Source organism: Topomyia yanbarensis, chromosome 2 (genome assembly GCF_030247195.1).
Source record: "Topomyia yanbarensis strain Yona2022 chromosome 2, ASM3024719v1, whole genome shotgun sequence".
NCBI classification, from domain to species: Eukaryota; Metazoa; Arthropoda; class Insecta; order Diptera; family Culicidae; genus Topomyia; species Topomyia yanbarensis.
The window spans coordinates 104,160,222-104,178,316 of NC_080671.1; positions in this window are offsets into that span (position 1 = coordinate 104,160,222).

Consider the following 18,095-nt stretch of genomic DNA (forward strand, 5'->3'; position numbering starts at 1 on the left):
AATTGCGATCTAACACATACACAGGTAGGACTGCATATGCGATACGATTGGGTAATCATAAATCGGTCATATGAGTTGAATAGTAAAATTCATAGAGTATGTGAAAAATTAATTCAGTTAGTTATAGTAGACCTGCACCTAAAATGGAAACTTTAAACTTCTGGGCACTGGGCCAGGGGCCCCGGGATTTTGGGAGCCCCAACTTAGGATAGATATAAAATCATTCTAAAGGCTATATTCCAAAAAAAGTAGTTGCACTCAATTGTTTATAACATTTTAACGTGAGGGTAAAAATGGATCGGTTGCAGCTCGGAATCGTACATTGTGCATTTACAGAGCATAAAGACAGCCAAACGGAATGATGGTAGCGGTAGGATATGAGGTATTGCAAACAACAAATTCAAATGAACAAATTCCAACGTCAAACTAACCTTTCGATTCCAGTTTCAATTTATTTTGAGCGAAACAATAAAACGTTTTGTACAACACACACGGAAAAAACAGTTCATTATTTCATGAAAAAAATCACGATTTCGTGAACTGAACGGTTTACTGAACTTGATCACGGTTTTCGATCAAGTTTCTAATATTATGAATAATAAACCTATTAAAGCTATTAGCGTTTCCAAAAAAATAGTTCGCGCCGATTCCGCTCGAAATTCCGTGCGAAATTCCGCGCGATATTCCGCTCGAAATTCCGTGTGAAATCCAGCGCAAAATTCTGAGCGAAATCCCGAGAGAAATTTTGCACGGAATTTCGCACGGAATTTCGCACGGAATTCCGCGCGGAATTTCGCACGAAATTTGGCACGGAATTGTGCACGGAATTTCGAGTGGAATTTCGCATGGAATTCCGCAAACGATTTTACGGGATTTCGCTCGGAATTTTGCACTGTATTTCGCACGGAATTTCGCACAAAATTTCGCGCGGTATTTCGCGTGCAATTTCGCCCGGGATTTCGCTCGAAATTTTGCGCGGAATGTCGCACAAAATTTTGCACGAAATTTCGCGCGGAATTTCGCACAAAATTTGGCACGGAATTTCGCGCGGAGTTTCGCATGGAATTCCGCATACGATTTCGCACGGAATTTCGCTCGGAATTTCGCACGGAATTTTGCACAAGATTTCACGCGAAATTCCGTACTAAATTTCGTGCGAAATTCCCAGCAAAATTCCGCGTGAAATCACGTGCGACATTTCGTGCAAAATTCCGTACGACATTTGCGCGAAATTTCGCGAGAAATTTTGTACGAAATTTCGCGAGAAATTCCGTGCGAAATTCCGTGCGAAATTCCGCGTGAGATTCCGTGCGAAATTCCGTGCAAAATTCCATGCGAAATTCCGTGCGGCATTTCGTGCAAAATTCCGTGCAAAATTCCGTACGACATTCGTGCGAAATTCCGCGAGAAATTTTGTACGAAATTCCGCGAGAAATTCCGTGCGAAATTCCGTGCGAAATTCCATGCGAAATTCCGTGCGAAATTCCGTGCGAAATTCCGTGCGAAATTCCGTGCGAAATTCCGTGTGAAATTCCGCGTGAGATTCCGCGCGAAATTTCGTGCAAAATTTCGTGCGAAATTCCGTACAAAATTACGTGTGAAATTCCGTGCGAAATTACGTGAAACTTCCGTACGAAATTCCGCGCGAAATTTCATGCGAAATTGCGTCCGAAATTCCGCGCGAAATTCTGTGCGAAATTCCGTGCGAAATTCCGCGTGAAACTCCGTGCGAAATTCCGTGCGGAATTCCGTGTGAAATTCCGCACGAAATTTCGTGCGAAATTCCGTACGAAATTCCGTGCGAAATTTCGTGCGAAATTTCGTGCGAAATTCCGCGTGAAATTTCGTGCAAAATTCCGTGCCAAATTTCGTGCGAAATTCCGTGCCAAATTTCGTGGAATTCCGTTCGAAATTCCGTGCGAAATTCTGTGCAAAATTCCGTGCAGAATTCCGTGAGACATTTCGTGCGAAATTTCGTGCGAAATTCCGCGCGAAATTCCGTGCGAAATTTCGTGCGAAATTCCCAGCAAAATTCCGTGTGAAATTCCGTGCAAAATTCCGAACGAAATCCCGTGCTAAATTCCGTGTGAAATTCCGTGCAAAATTCCGTTAGAAATTCCGTGCAGAATTTCATGTGAAATTCCGTGCGAAATGTTCTGCGAAACCGAAATTCTGTAAGAAATTGCTTGCGAAATTCCGTGCGAAATTTCTTGCGAAATTCCGTGTGAAATTCTGTGCCAAATTCCATGTGACATTCCGTGCGAAATTCCGTGCGAAATTCCGCGCGCAATTCCTTGCGAATTTCCGTGCAAAATTCCGTGCGAAATTCTGAACGAAATTTGGTGCGAAACTTCGTGCAAAATTCCGTGTGAAATTACGAGCGAAATTCCGTGCGAAATCCGCGCGAAATTTCGTGAGAAATTCCCTGCGAAATTACGTGGAACTTCCGTACGAAATTCCGCGCGAAAATTTCATGCGAAATTCAGTCCGAAATTCCGCGCGAAATTCTCTGCGAAATTCCGCGTGAAATTCCGTGCGAAATTCCACGTGAGATTCCACGCGAAATTTCGTGCAAAATTTCGTGCGAAATTCCGTGCAAAATTGCGTGTGAAATTCCGTGCGAAATTACGTGAAACTTCCGTACGAAATTTCGCACGAAATTTCATGCAAAATTCCGTCCGAAATTCCGCGCGAAATTCTGTGCGAAATTCCGTGCGAAATTCCGCGTGAAACTCCGTGCGAAATTCCGTGCGGAATTCCGTGTGAAATTCTGCGAAATTTCACACGGAATTTCGTGCAAAATTTCGTGTGAAGTTCTGTGCGAAATTTCGTGCCAAATTCCGTGTGAAATTCCATGCGAAATCCTGTGCAAAATTCCGTGCGGAATCTCGAATTTCGCTCGGAATTTCGGACGGAATTTCGCATGAAATTTCGCGCGGAATTTCTTACGGAAGTTCCACGTAATTTCGTACGAAATTTCACACGCAATTTTGCACGGAATTTCGCACGAAATTTTGCACGAAATTTAGCGCATGGTTTCACGCGGAATTTCGCACGGAATTTCGCGCGGAATTTCGGACTGAATTTCGCATGAAATTTCGCGCGGAATTTCGTACGGAAGTTCCACGTAATTTCGCACGGAATTTCGCACGAATTTTCGTACGGAATTTCGCTCGTAATTTCACACGGAATTTTGCACGAAATTTAGCACCAAATTTCGTACAGAATTTCGCACGAAATTCCGCGAGGAATTTCGCACGATATTTCGCGCGAGATTTCGTACCGAATTTCGCACGGAATTTTACGCGGAATTTCGCACGGAATTTTGCACGGAATTTCGCACGAATGTCGTACGGAATTTTGCACATAATTTTGCACGAAATGTCGCACGGAATTTCGCATGGAATTTTGCACGGAATTTCGCACGGAATTTCGCACGAAATTTGGCACGGAATGTCGCACGTGATTCACGCGGAATTTCGCACGAAATTCCGTGCAAAATTGCGTGTGAAATTGCGTGCGAAATTACGTGAAACTTCCGTACGAAATTTCGCACGAAATTTCATGCAAAATTCCGTCCGAAATTCCGCGCGAAATTCTGTGCGAAATTCCGCGTGAAACTCCGTGCGAAATTCCGTGCGGAATTCCGTGTGAAATTCCGCACGAAATTCCGCGCACAATTCCTTGCGGAATTCCGTGCAAAATTCCGCGTAAAATTTCGTGCGAAATTCGGCACGAAATCTTGCGCGAAATATCGTGCAAAATTCTGTACGAAATTTGCACGAAATGTCGCACTGAATTTCGCATGGAATTTTGCATGGAATTTCGCACGGAATTTCGCACGGAATTTCGCACGGAATTTCGCACGGAAATTTGGCACGGAATGTCGCACGTGATTTCACGCGGAATTTCGCACGTAATTTCGCACGGAATTTCACATGGAATTTGGCACAGAATTTCACGCGGAATTTCGCACGAATGTCGTACGGAATTTTGCGAAATTCGTGCGAAGTTCTGTGTGAAATTCCGTGCAAAATTCCGTGCGAAATTACATGTGAAATTCCGTGCGAAATTACGTGGAACTTCCGTACGAAATCCCGCGCGAAATTTCATGCGAAATTCCGTCCGAAAATCCGCGCGAAATTCCGTGCGAAATTCTGTGCGAAATTCCGCGTGAAATTTCGTGCGAAATTCCGTGCGAGATTTCGCACGGAATTTTGCACAGGATTTCGCACGGAATTTTGCACGGAATTTCGCACAGAACTTCGCATGAAATTTTGCCCGAAATTCCGTGCGAAATTTCGCAGAATTTGGCGCGTCTAAACCAAAAACTCATTGAAGTTCGAAAAAAGTTTCCAGCAAGAAAGCAATAGTAATTCTACCTCATTTTCTCAATGTTAACTTTTCGTGATTCGTTCATTCTGGTTCGGTTTTACATTCGCATTTATTGAGTATGGAAATTGCAAGCACTGTTCTTGCACCGTTAATATCAGCTTCCCGGTCAATCGCGCGTATTTTTTTTAGCTTCTAGCTATTCAAAAAGTTTGTGAAAATAGTTCTGTTAATTAACTGATCCACTATAATAATGAATTCCGCACAGTTGTAAACCTTAGATCCTAACTAGTGCTATAGGTATGTGCAAACCGGCTATGATATTTCACATCCGTGAATACCGCTTCGAATCGACTGTGCACATTTCGTAAGCATGGCACCGTTCACAGAAAATTGAATTGATGAAATTATTACATTAATATCTATTCAAAAAACGTACCGCACACTGAGCGGACTTGCATAGCGACGCGTCGCGACGCATATTCCACAATGGCGGAGGCTGGCGCGCGGCAGCGCAGAGGGTAGCAGAAGCCAGAAACACGTCGTAGGCCCCAAACAAAACCGGCGATGATGATGGCAAGCGCGACACTCTCCCTCTTTCTCCCCGTGGTGTGCTAAACTTTCGCATTTTATGCATGCACCGCGCGCGACTTCTCGAAGTGATAGTAAAAGTGCCTCCATAAAATTGGTCGCGTCGGACGAGGCAAATATAATCATCGCGCACCGAACCGCACTGACAATGCTATTGCGATCTGCGATCTACGATGGTGCCACTTCAAATGGATTTCACAAATGACAAAAACAAAAGTGACAACGCGAACGATCCGCATAATGCTGCAAGGGTTAAACACCTGCGTTGATGGTTGTAAGCACTCCCCCGGTGCTAGCCAGGAAGAGGAACCCAGCAAACGGCTGCCAATCACTGTGTAGAAAGGTACATAGTGAACGATTAGCGGTTGCATAATTTGCCACTGCAGTTCAAATATGGCCCATATTGTTACCGCAGTAGAATCAATAAAACTTGATTTGAGTAATTGTCGTCATCCATTGAGGAAGTGCTATTTTTTTTTTTTTTTTTTCATACGTTTATTTGACACGGCATTTGCAATAGCTTTTTACGCCAGTTTCTTTTTTTACATAGCACGTTACAAAAATCCTTAAGACTAATTTTAACTATACTAGTACTTTGTCTAAAACTAACACTGAAATCACTTTATTGTTTGCTTTTTTCCTTACATTGTTGTATTTCATACTGATCTAGTATTTTCGGGTGTATTTATTTACTTTTTTTCTGTTATTGTCTAAATTTAAAAACTAAATATTCTAGGACACTTTAATTGGTGAATGATTAGCCTTGGATGAGAGTATGAGGAGATGAATTTAATTAAATTTTGACAGACGCTGTTTTTAGAAAATGATAGATAAGTTCCATGTATAGAAGATCGCGATACGCCAGGATGTCTCTAACAGGAACATGGATTGGTCTTCCTCGGACTTGTAAAGAATCTACTAATTGTGATCTGGCTTCACGATATTCAGTGCAGGACCAAACAACATGCTCAATGTCATGGTAACCTTCTCCACAAGCACAATGATTACCCTCAGCGAGCCCAATACGACGGAGATGCGCATCTAAAGTATAATGATTGGACATGAGCCTAGACATCACACGGATGAAGTCCCGACTTACATTCAATCCTTTGAACCATGCCTTCGTTGATACTTTAGGGGTAATTGAGTGTAGCCATCGTCCCATATCTCCATTGTCCCAAGATGTTTGCCAACTAGCAAGTGTCCTCTGTCGAGAAGCGCTATAAAATTCATTGTAAGCGATGGGTCTTTCATATATTCCACCATCTAGTGCACCAATCTTGGCTAAATTATCAGCTTTCTCATTGCCCGCAATAGAGCAATGGGCGGGGAGCCACACTAGGGTAAATTTATAACATTTTCTTGTCAGGTTACTCAGAGATTCTCGTATCTTCCCCAAAAAGAATGGATCGTGATTATCAATCCTCTTTGAGCGTAGAGCTGCAATTGTGCTGAGACTATCAGTGAGGATAAAGTAATGGTTCGGGGGTAAAGTATTAATTATTTGCAAACTATAGTGAACTGCTGCTAGTTCCGCTATATAAACAGAGGCGGGTTCTGCAAGTTTGAGAGAAATTGAAAAATTATTGTTGAAAATACCGAAACCAGTGGCCTCACTGATTCGTGACCCATCAGTGTAAAACATTTTAAGGCAGTCTATGTGTTGATATTTACTTGTGAACATTTTAGGGATCTCCCGCGAGCGTAGATGATCCGGAATTCCACGAATCTCTGCTTGCATGGACGTGTCGAAGAATAAAGTGGATTCAGGAGTATCTAGTATATTGACGTATGTGGGAACATACCTAGCAGGCGTTATTTCTTGTGACATGTGATTGAAATACACTGTCATGAATCTGGTTTGGGGTTGAAGCTCGACAAGTCTTTCAAAATTTTCAATTACCAGTGGGTTCATAACCTCACATCGAATAAGTAAACGAGAAGAGAGATCCCAGAATCGGTCTTTTAAAGGAAGAACTCCCGCTAGTACTTCAAGACTCATCGTATGGGTCGACTGCATGCAACCTAAGGCAATTCGTAAACAGCGATACTGTATCCGTTCCAGTTTAATAATGTGAGTGTTCGCAGCTGAACGGAAACAGATGCACCCATATTCCATTACTGAAAGTATTGTTGTTTGATACAATCTTATCATGTCATTTGGATGAGAACCCCACCATGATCCAGTTATTGTTCGCAGAAAATTTATCCTTTGTTGGCATTTCGTTATTAGATACCTAATGTGGCCTCCCCATGTGCCTTTAGAATCGAACCAAATTCCAAGGTATTTAAAAGTCAGGACTTGGGCTATCGTTCTACCAACCAACTGAAGCTGAAGCTGAGCTGGATCACGCTTCCTTGAAAAAACAACCAACTCTGTTTTCTCCGTAGAGAAATCGATGCCTAACTTCAAAGCCCAACTTGATAAATTATCCAAACTATCTTGCAGTGGTTGTTGTAAATTTAAGGCTTTTGGTCCTGTAACAGAAACCACGCCATCATCTGCAAGTTGCCTTAGAGTGCATGGGCTGACAATACAATTATCAATATCATTCACGTAAAAACTGTAGAGAAGGGGGCTTAAACAAGAACCTTGTGGGAGGCCCATGTAACTTATTCTGAATGTTGCCAAATCGCCATATGAAAAATGCATGTGCTTTTCTGACAATAAGTTGTATAAATAATTATTTAATATTGGTGAAAGACCACATTGATGTAGTTTCTCTGAGAGAACATCAATGGAAACAGAGTCGAATGCTCCTTTTATGTCTAAGAACACAGACGCCATTTGTTCTTTTTTTGCGTAAGCTAGTTGGATTTCTGACGAAAGTAGCGCCAGACAATCATTCGTTCCCTTTCCCCTCCGAAAACCAAACTGGGTATCTGATAGCAAGCCGTTCGCCTCAACCCAATTGTCGAGACGTCGTAGGATAATTTTTTCCAACAATTTCCTGATGCAGGATAACATTGCAATCGGTCGATACGAGTTATGATCGGAGGCTGGTTTTCCCGGTTTTGGAATAGCGATAACTCTCACTTGTCTCCAGTCGTGCGGGACAATGTTCTGCTCAAGAAGCTTATTGAATAAATTCAACAAGCGTCTTTTTGCTAGGTCAGGCAGATTCTTCACCAAGTTGAATTTAATTCTGTCTAGTCCCGGAGCATTATTGTTGCATGAGAGGAGTGCAATTGAGAATTCCATCATTGTCAAAGGCGAATCTATGAAATCGTTACTTGTGGGAGCATCGCGAGTGATTTTCTGCGCAGGAGCAGAATCGGGACAAATTTTCTTGGCAAAATTAAATATCCAACGATTCGAAAAATCTTCGCTTTCATTAGTCACGTTTCGATTCCTCATTCTTCTGGCTGTGTTCCAAAGAGTACTCATTGATGTTTCTCTTGACAAGCCATTAACGAAGTGTCTCCAATAACTAGATTTTTTGGCACGACGTATACTGTCAAATTTGTTTTGCAAAATGAAATAATTTTCAAAGTTCTCACGTATACCCCCTTTCTGTTTCATAATTTCTTTGTAGGCAACTTGTTTAGCTTCATATGCATCAGAGCACTCTTTGTCCCACCAAGGATTAGGGGGCCGTCTATTTATTGTCATTCCAGGATTGCATTTCGTTTGGGCTTGTTCTGCTGCTTCAATAATTAAACCCGCCAGGAATTCATATTCTTCGGTAGGGGGTAGCTCTTCTGTCGAAGCAAGAGAAGTGGAAATTAATGTTTCGTATGTTTTCCAATCAATATTTCGTGTTAAGTCATAAGGAACATTGATTGAATTCGTAAGGCCTAATTCACTGTTAATTGAAACAACGATTGGCAAATGATCGCTACCGTGAGGATCAGGTACAACCTTCCACGTGCAATCTAACCGAAGTGATGTCGAGCACAGAGATAGATCTAATGCACTTGGACGTGCAGGAGGTCTGGGGATGCGTGTTGTTTCGCCAGTATTTAAAACTGTCATATTAAATTCGTCACAAACATTGTAAATCAAAGAGGATCGATTATCATTGTAGAGGGAACCCCACAATACTCCGTGCGAGTTGAAGTCTCCCAGTATCAGACGCGGAGCAGCCATGGATTCCACTACCTCAAAAATTTGACGTTGTCCAATTTGAACTTTGGGAGGTATATATATAGAAGCGATAGACATGTCTTTGCCTTTAATGTTCGTTTGGACAGCAACAGCCTCAATGCCCGCAAACAAGGGGATGTTAATTCTATAGAAGCACTTTTTAATTCCTAGAAGCACTCCTCCATACGGGGTGTCTCGGTCTAGGCGAATAATGTTGAAATCATTTAAGTTGAAATTAATGTTTGAGGTAAGCCATGTTTCACATAGAGCAAAAGCATCGCATTTTAAATTATGCAGTAAAATTTTTAAGGAATCAATTTTAGGTATGATACTTCTGCAATTCCACTGTAAAACAGTGATGGAATCTTTCATTGGAGGAGGTGAATTACCCATTGAAAGATACAATCGCTGCAAGGATGGGCCATTGAGCAATCAGCTGCTCTAAAAATGTTCTAATTGTTGGGAGGAAAGCTGAAAGTATACTCTTTAGTGGTTCAGAAATATTGAATGCTTTAAAAATCCAATCAACAATTTCTGAAAATTTCAATAATCCTACCCCCGGCTGAGGCTCAGAGGTAGTCGAAATTTTATTATTTCCAGTAATGGTGTTCTGTTTGGATTGTACGTTCCCAAAACCGGGCGGAATTGATTTCGGTTTTGAATCGGAATTTTTCGGTTTTGGGCGCAGTTTATCTATTGGTGGAGAAATTTTAAGGCCCTTGCTTGGCAGCTTGGGAAAAGAAGACTGTTTTCTTTTTCTGGAATTTCCGGGTAAAACAAATGATGTACCTTCGCACGCTCCGTCAGAGTCAGACTGTTCCGAAAATAGAGATGCGTAAGTGTTTTCTAAGAAGATGGGTTTAGGGGTAGCATTTTTCAACATTTCTTCATAGGAGCGCTTAGACCTCTCCTTCAAGGATCGTTTAATTTTATCCTCACGCAATTTATAAATGGGGCATGCAGGGAGCTCATGTGAGTTTTCTCCGCACATTAAACATTTTTCTGAATTTTCATTGCATGTATCCTCTTGATGAGAACCCCCACATTTGCCACACCGTGCCTTATTGGAACAGTAAGTGGCTGTGTGGCCAAGCTGTTTGCAATTAAGGCAATTCATTACACGAGGGATAAAAAGGCGAACAGGGAGACGAATCTTATCGATAATGACATAGTTGGGCAGCGCAGACCCAGCGAAAGTCACTCGAAATGAGTCAGACAGTCGATAAACTTTTTTATCTCCTTCGTGTGATACTGAATGCAATTGCTTGCATTCAAGTATTTTTACGTCTTTAAGTATGGTGTCTTTGAAACGACCAACCCCATGCTTAACTAAGTCATCAACAGTCAAACTCGATTCTGTGATGACCCCATCAATTTCAATTTCCTTTGAAGGAATATACGCTCTATACTCACGCGTAAAAAGCTCGCAAGAAGCAATTGCATTGGCTTGTTTGAGACTACCAACGACAATGCGTATTTTATCTTTATTGACTTTGACGATCTCTTTTACATCCGAGAATCGCGAAGTCAAATCTTTAGAAATTTGAATAATATTTAGCGCCTTTACTTTACGCCTAATAAATACAATCCATGGTCCCGTTGACGACTCTGGGTAAATTTTAATTCTAGTCGGATTTACATTTTCAGCATAAGGCTTAGGGGGAGGGTCTGGTACTCGTTCTCCCATCTCTTCATCCATTTTACCTAGCAAGAAAAAGTATCACAAAAAGGAATGAAAAATATACCTGTTATACCTGTAGAACACACCTCATGTGTTACGTTGTAAACTCGGTGCCCGTTGTTTGACAATGTGACACTTGCTGTCCTTCTTCGTCGCGTTGCTTCTTCAGTAGAGAAATAGTCCTACCTGCAACACTTCAAAACTCTCTCCGATTAAGCTGCTCGTCGGTATCACCACCACAAGCGCGCTCTCTCCGTTTCCACCACCTCGGTAGACAAATGTGGCTACCTGTGGCTTGCTGCGAAAATCCCACTGTCGATGCGGCACTTTTCGGTGCCACTTGTTTTCCTTATTCGTCGTACCACTTCTGCGGTAGACAAATAGAGCAAATGGGTCTACCTGTGACGCTTCCCTCTCGTCGATTAGAATTGCCCGACGACACCAATACACTATATTTTTTTCTGTGTGTACAGGCACGATCACTGTCGATTTCTGCCACCGCGGTAGGCAAATTCGTCTACCCGCGGTTTGCTGTCAAACACCACTTGTCGAGGATGCCGTTGACCACGCCTCCGACGTATCAACTGTCGACTCACACTTAACAAACTGGTCTCTCTCTCTCCCACAATAACGCATACAGCGTCTCGCACTCCGTCACTCTCTCGAGAACAAAACCTTCCACCTGGAGGCACAACCGTCTCGGTCGGTTGCAAAAACTGTTATGAGGAAGTGCTATGTCAAGTATACAGCGTGTGAATGGTGAAATGAAAGGGATCCTATCCTTTTGATGGGCGAACGATGTGATGAGCAATTATTATTTATCTGCTTTCCAAAACCATTTGGCTGCGATTGACTGTGCTTTTTTAAGTGGAACATAATAAAGGTGATGAGTATTGGAAGAACTTACAGAATGTAGGGTAGACGTCATCTCATTACTAGCACGTTTGTGGAAAACTGTTATTCTGCTATATATTTAGCAACACGGTGTGTTTGGTAGAACAAATGTAAAAGAAAATCAGCATCTCTATCACTTCAGGATATGAATGAATGGACATTTGCAACCAATTTCTAAATAATCCGTCAAATTTTTTTTATGACCGCAACATCAATTTTATTTTCTCAAAAGCTATGCTTAGTGATGTTCTAAGTTGTCACTAAATACGAATTCCTAGCTTGCGGAACAGCATTGGAATTCCATGGATTGAGATCTGAAAGGTATCCGAGTACCCAGTCGGACACATAACGGTTAATGGGAAAGACTAAGAAATTAACCGGTAACAAACTCAATTCAAGGAACACCAGCAAGTAGCGTCCCAACAAATTTTTGACTTATTTCACATCCGGAACCAGTAACCTTCTGAGCATATAATGAAATTAATTCTAAAAGCGCCTTTCTTTCACAAAGAGGCTATCTTCATACACATTTCTGGATACGATTAGCCGGACAAATACCACTCGATCACCGTTCGCGTCCAGTTCGAAAAGAAAGTATTTAAAATGAAATTCCACTATAAATTTGCATTGACTCGGCTGCCCGGTGTAGTGACATCGTTTAGATTTTGATCACGTAATATTCGCGCATCGAACAGTTTGTTTCACTTTTGAGCACAAGGTGTCCCAGCTGTCATTCACTGCACTATGGAATGGCGAGGCAGCACCAAATTAAAACCTTTGGAGTCCCATATCTGACGATCACGTATTTGACGAACTGCAGTTTCAAAACGTATGGGGACTATAAAAATATGATTGCGTAAACGAGGTGAAATTGGTTACTTATCGATTTGCTCTGTATGCACTGGCTAAACCGAAACAAGTCCACAAACACTTAACTGAAAAACATTAAATGGAAAAATATGTGTTGGTTCTTAAAATAGGCCATGTACCTTTCATCTGAATATCTTTCTTAGTCTAAATATTCAACACAACAATCGACATCAGAAACAAAATTGTTCACATATGTAAATAAAATTGCGACAACATGAGAATAGCAAAACGCCAGATTAGTGAGTTATTAGTATTCACAGCACACAGTGACATAAGCAACTAGAACAGAGCATTTAAATTTTTACTGCAATGTGGATTATATCAGTCGTTTGTCGCAGCATCAATGGGTCACTCCAACACTATGCTTCGAGCGAGCGAGCCAGCAGTGACCCAAAACAACATGTGCATTATTACCACTCACAGCGAAAAAGTGACGTTTGCGAAGAAACCGGCGATTTGGTTGAACGGGCTTGGTTTACATCATGTTTCATATGTTTTTATTGTCCCATTAAAATTAAGAAAATATATTCAATCCTAATATTCCGAAAACTACACGGAAAAAATTATTCCCAAAATCGTGAAAAAAGTGCCATGCATTCTGGAACAATCACGGTTTTACGTTACGAAAAAAGGACCATGAACAAAAATCATGGCTTTCATAATTTTGTTCAATTTCCCTTCAGTAACGCCCGCATAACGCTTTCATTAGGGGAAATATTTGTTTTTGTTTTGTAAACTTCAGTCACGGTTTCCGCCAAGTTATTTATAATTCGATTCTCAGTACGCGAACTAGTTCACAACTTTATGGACATTATTCATAAAACCAAAAGTTGACTCATGATTTTTTTCATGGATTTAGGAACATTAGTTCACAAAATCAACATATTGACGAATTTCGCGCCAACTCGAACAAATGTTGGCAGCATCCTCTCAGATTTTAATGAAACTTTCTATATGAAAAAATTCTTCATTGACTCCTACACTGAAAAAAAAAATCGATTTTAAAAATTTAAAGTAATTTAAATTTACAAAAAAAACAATCTTTGATTTGGATGAAATTTTGTTCCAAGATAGGCAATTATGTTCTCCACCTACCGTCAGAAATTCAAGTTGGGCACTTTCAAGGAAAAAAAAGTTATTTGAAAAAACTTTTCCTTGTCCAAACTGAACTGACTTTTTTAAGAGCATTTTTATCGAAAATTAAACCAATGAAAGTCATAATCATTTCAGAATCCATTTTCCCAGCTGCTAGTGGCCTGATACATGCAAAAAGTATCAGTAACGAATTTGGTATATATTCATAACAAACTTGAATGAAGACTGGAAGACTGGAAAACGAGAAGACTGGAAGACGAGAAGACTGGAAGACGGGAAGACTGGAAGACGGGAAAACTGAAAGACGGGAAGACAGGAAGACTGAAAGACTGGAAGACGGGAAGACTGGAAAACGGGAAGACTGAACGACGGGAAGACTGGAAGACTGGAAGACTGGAAGACATGTAGACTGGAAGACTGGAAAACTTGAAGACTCCAGTTCATTTTTTCCTCTCATAACTGATAAATTTCTAAAATTTATTTTGTGTCTGATGGAGCAGCAGCACAATACAAAAATAAGAAAAACTTTGCAAAATTGTGTAGATTCCAGTCAAAGTATGAGTGAAGCGCAGAATGGCATTTTGTTGCAGCATCCCATGGAAAAGGACCCTGTGATGCTGTGATGATTTTCCTCGAATCCCGTTTTTATTTAAGAGGTTTACGGTGATTACGATTAAAGACCAATAGATCATCTAAAATCCTAAAACTCAAAAAATTCCATTAGTATATGAGTATTCCTCGTACCTTAACGATTAGTTGAATAAAAAATATTTTTTTCCTGCATTCGAGAACGTTTTTAGTAAAAAAAACCTTGTTTTAATCTCTAAAAATTGTATTAAAAAAATTTTACCCATGAAACAAAAATTTATGAATAAAAAAGAAATTTTTAAGGCGCGAGAAAAATTATTTAACAATAAACTGAAAAAAATTAAGAAAATTGATTAAGTAGTTTTTCGGCAATCGTGATCACGGAAAAACCATTTTTAGTAAAACGACATTTCCAGATCGTTGAGTTTAAAATTTCAAATTACCACTACTCTTGGTAGACGAAGCGCGCTTGGAAGCGCTGTAACTTTCGATCTATTTCTCGGATCTCAATAAAAAGTTGGGAAAACATTCTCAAGGAGTTGTACTTTCAGATAAAGTAATAAAAAATACGATTTCTTGAAAAATGAAAAAGTATTTAACCCCTTAATAAAAATATGCTTTGATTCTAAATTAGACAACACCTTCTCACAAACATAAGTTTTGTTGTAGTCTGAGATGATTATGGCTTTCATTGGTTTAGTTTTCGATAAAAACAACACTGAAGAAAAAAAATCAGTTTGGACAAGGAAAAGTTTTTTTTAAATAACTTTTTTCCTTAAAAGTGCCAAACTTGAATTTTTGACGGTAGGTAGGGAACATAATTACCCATCTTGTAACAAAATTTAATCCAAATCAAAAATGGGTTGTTTGTAAATCGACTTTAAATTTTTAATATCGATTTTTTCAGTGTAGGAGTCAATGAAGAATTTTTCAATATTTTTTTTTCAAAAATTTGACTAATTTTGTGAAAATCACTCGTACAAAATTTTTTTGTAGGATTTGTCATTTTTAGGCTATAGCCATTTGAAAAAAAATTGGTAAAAAAGTTTGGCCCTTTTCAAAAGACAGTTTAGATCATTTTTGGAAAAACAAGGTATGCAAAGTGGTTTTTTGTGACAAAGTCTTTATGTGCAGAAAGTTTCATTAAAATCTGAGAGGGTACTGCCAACTGTGAATACGATTTAGCGCGAAATTCATCTATTCTGGGTATTTTTTCGTGAACTATTTCACGAAAATCGGTTTTTTATTCATGAATCCATTCTATCCTAGTGAACTAATTCATGATCCCTAATGTATTAGTCACGATCCAATATCCGCGCTCATGAAATAGTTCACGAAATCATGAAATATTATGCATATATTCATGAACCGGTTCATGATACCTAGTATAGTAGTAACAAATTACCATTCGTTTTCGTAAAATATTTCACGATATCATTAAATATTATTAATGTATTTGTAAACTGGTTCATGATTCCTAGTACATGATTTACGATCTATCTAGTATCTATTTGCGTGCTTGTGATATTTAGAAGATATCCCTAATCCAGTGATGTCAGACCTACGGAAATCTCCGTAGATCTACGGATTTGAAGGTTTTCTACGAATTTACGGATCCGTAGATGAAATCTACGGAAATAGAATGTTTTCTACGGAAATCTACGAATTCAGCTCGGTGCACTTTTGAAACAGGTTACCAACAGCGATCCACGGATATTTTTTCTATTGGGAAAACATTCTAATTAAGCGTACAGTAAGCATAAGAGTTAAAGACACCCTCGTTCTTTTCTATTGAATCCTATTAGCACTACTTGATTTCCACACTTTATTACGATGACAAACTTATTAATTTTTTTAATTGTTGACTTCGAAACGTTAAATCAAAAATTTAAAAAGTATGCTCATCGAACAACATTTTGAATCATGTTGATAAACGAGTTCGAATATTATCCCACATTAAATTTTCTCAGAATTATTCCACTTACTTGTTCAATAGAATTCTGACATAGAGTCCCTCAAATGTTATGAAACAAAGCCTAGAAAAAAAATTGGAATCGAGACGGTTTAATAAGTTGACCCAGAGAAACTCAAAAATCTTCATTCTACGAAAATTGAATAACTTTCACAATTTCCATCCGATTTAAACTAATAAGTGCTTATTTTCATTGGTTATTAGTAGGCTTTAATTTCCCATAAAAATATATTTTTAGGATTGCATTATCTTGCCCAAAATATTAACCAAACGATCATTTTTCTTCAAAAAATGACGAAAAATCGAGAAAAAGTTCAATAGATTCCTAAATAACGCCAGAACCAGTAATCGCACCAAAACAAAATGTTCTAACGATCGAAAGTGCATTTAATTACCTTACCTACTGTAAATTTTTTGGACCTCATTTTCGGATTCAGCACGAAATTTTACATCAGAAATGGTGTTCGAATATTAAAGTTCAGATATTTATTTTTATTTTGTAAACTAGTGTAACTAGTCGGGGTCTTTGAGTAACTGTATGTAGATTAAAGTGACCAAATGTCCCGAACTAGGCGGGACAGTCTCGGATTGGACGAACGTATCCCGCATGGCCAGACGCCCGGGAAAGTGTCCAGCATTTTCAAAAATGATTTTTATTTAAAAGTACCTCAAAAATGTTGATATTGTACAAAGCAGTTATAAAAGGTTTGGAGTCGTGGTACCCAATCTCCGAATAATGAATTTCGCTAAACCGGAAGTCGACATCTTGGATTTCAAGAGGGCACCAAAAATCAATTTACTCTTCACGACCATTCCGAAAATATCCATATTGTTGGGGTGCGGGCCATAAGGAGTCTTTCAGACCGGGCTCATCCATCTTTCCGAAAATCGTTTGCATTCAAAAGGACTTTGCAAAAACCGTGTTAATTGCGAAATCCGCGCAAAATAAAAACTGCCAAAATTCTTCTAAGTTCTTTGCATTTAAAAGGAAATAGAATTTTTTTTTTCAGAAAAAGTCTTTTGCATTCAAAAGGAATGTTTTTACAAAAACCGCGTTACTTGGAAAATCCGCGTAAAAAATCGCGTTAATTGGAAAATCCGCGTAAAAAACAGCGTTAATTGGAAAATCCGCAAAAAAAACTTGTAAAAAACCGCGTGAAAAGCCTGGGTGTATAAGTGTTATGATGTTGATTTTGAACCGAAAATAACTGAATGAACGCACTGCGTCAAAAGAATGAAGGACGAGCCTAGCAACTGAAAAAATTCCCTCATCGCGGCGGGCATGCATTAAATTTCGCCACAACCAACAAAAACATCCAGACTTCAATGCCCAAAGCTAAAACACAGAAAGTCTTCGCACAAGCAGTACTTTTATAGAAACAAACAACACCGCCAAACAAGATACAAAAAATAGATAGAAAGGCTCCATGACCGTAGTCAGCAAATCGAAAAAGCATATGAAACCAATCGATCGTTATATTCAAGACAACTGCTGCGATATTAGTATGGACGAAGTGACGATCAAGGGCGCAGATTCAATGACCATCAGGCATTGATAAAAAAGCTCCTCGCTACGCAAAAAAATCTCCGCGCGCAATAGTTAATTGTGCGCGAGGGAATCAATAGTAATACTTTAAAAAGTTTAACATCAATCTAAGCACAACAATCCTCAATACCGCCAATGAGTACCCTGTCCTGTTTAACAGACTGCACCAATTGGCCGAATTGTGTGAAGGTGAATACCAAAACAGACGATTTACGATGGACCATATGTTTATCCTGCGATATATCTTGGACAAAATTCTAAAAAAAACGACTAGCGGACTCCCCATCTATTTGTGGATTTCAAGGCAGCGTACGATTCAATGAAACGAAACGAACCGGGCAGATAACGACGGGTAAAAATTTAGCGGCAGAATAATCAGAGAGAGACAACTCATGTTAGCTTGATTTAAGTCAAGGGAAGCGCTTATTTGTTGGGCAAA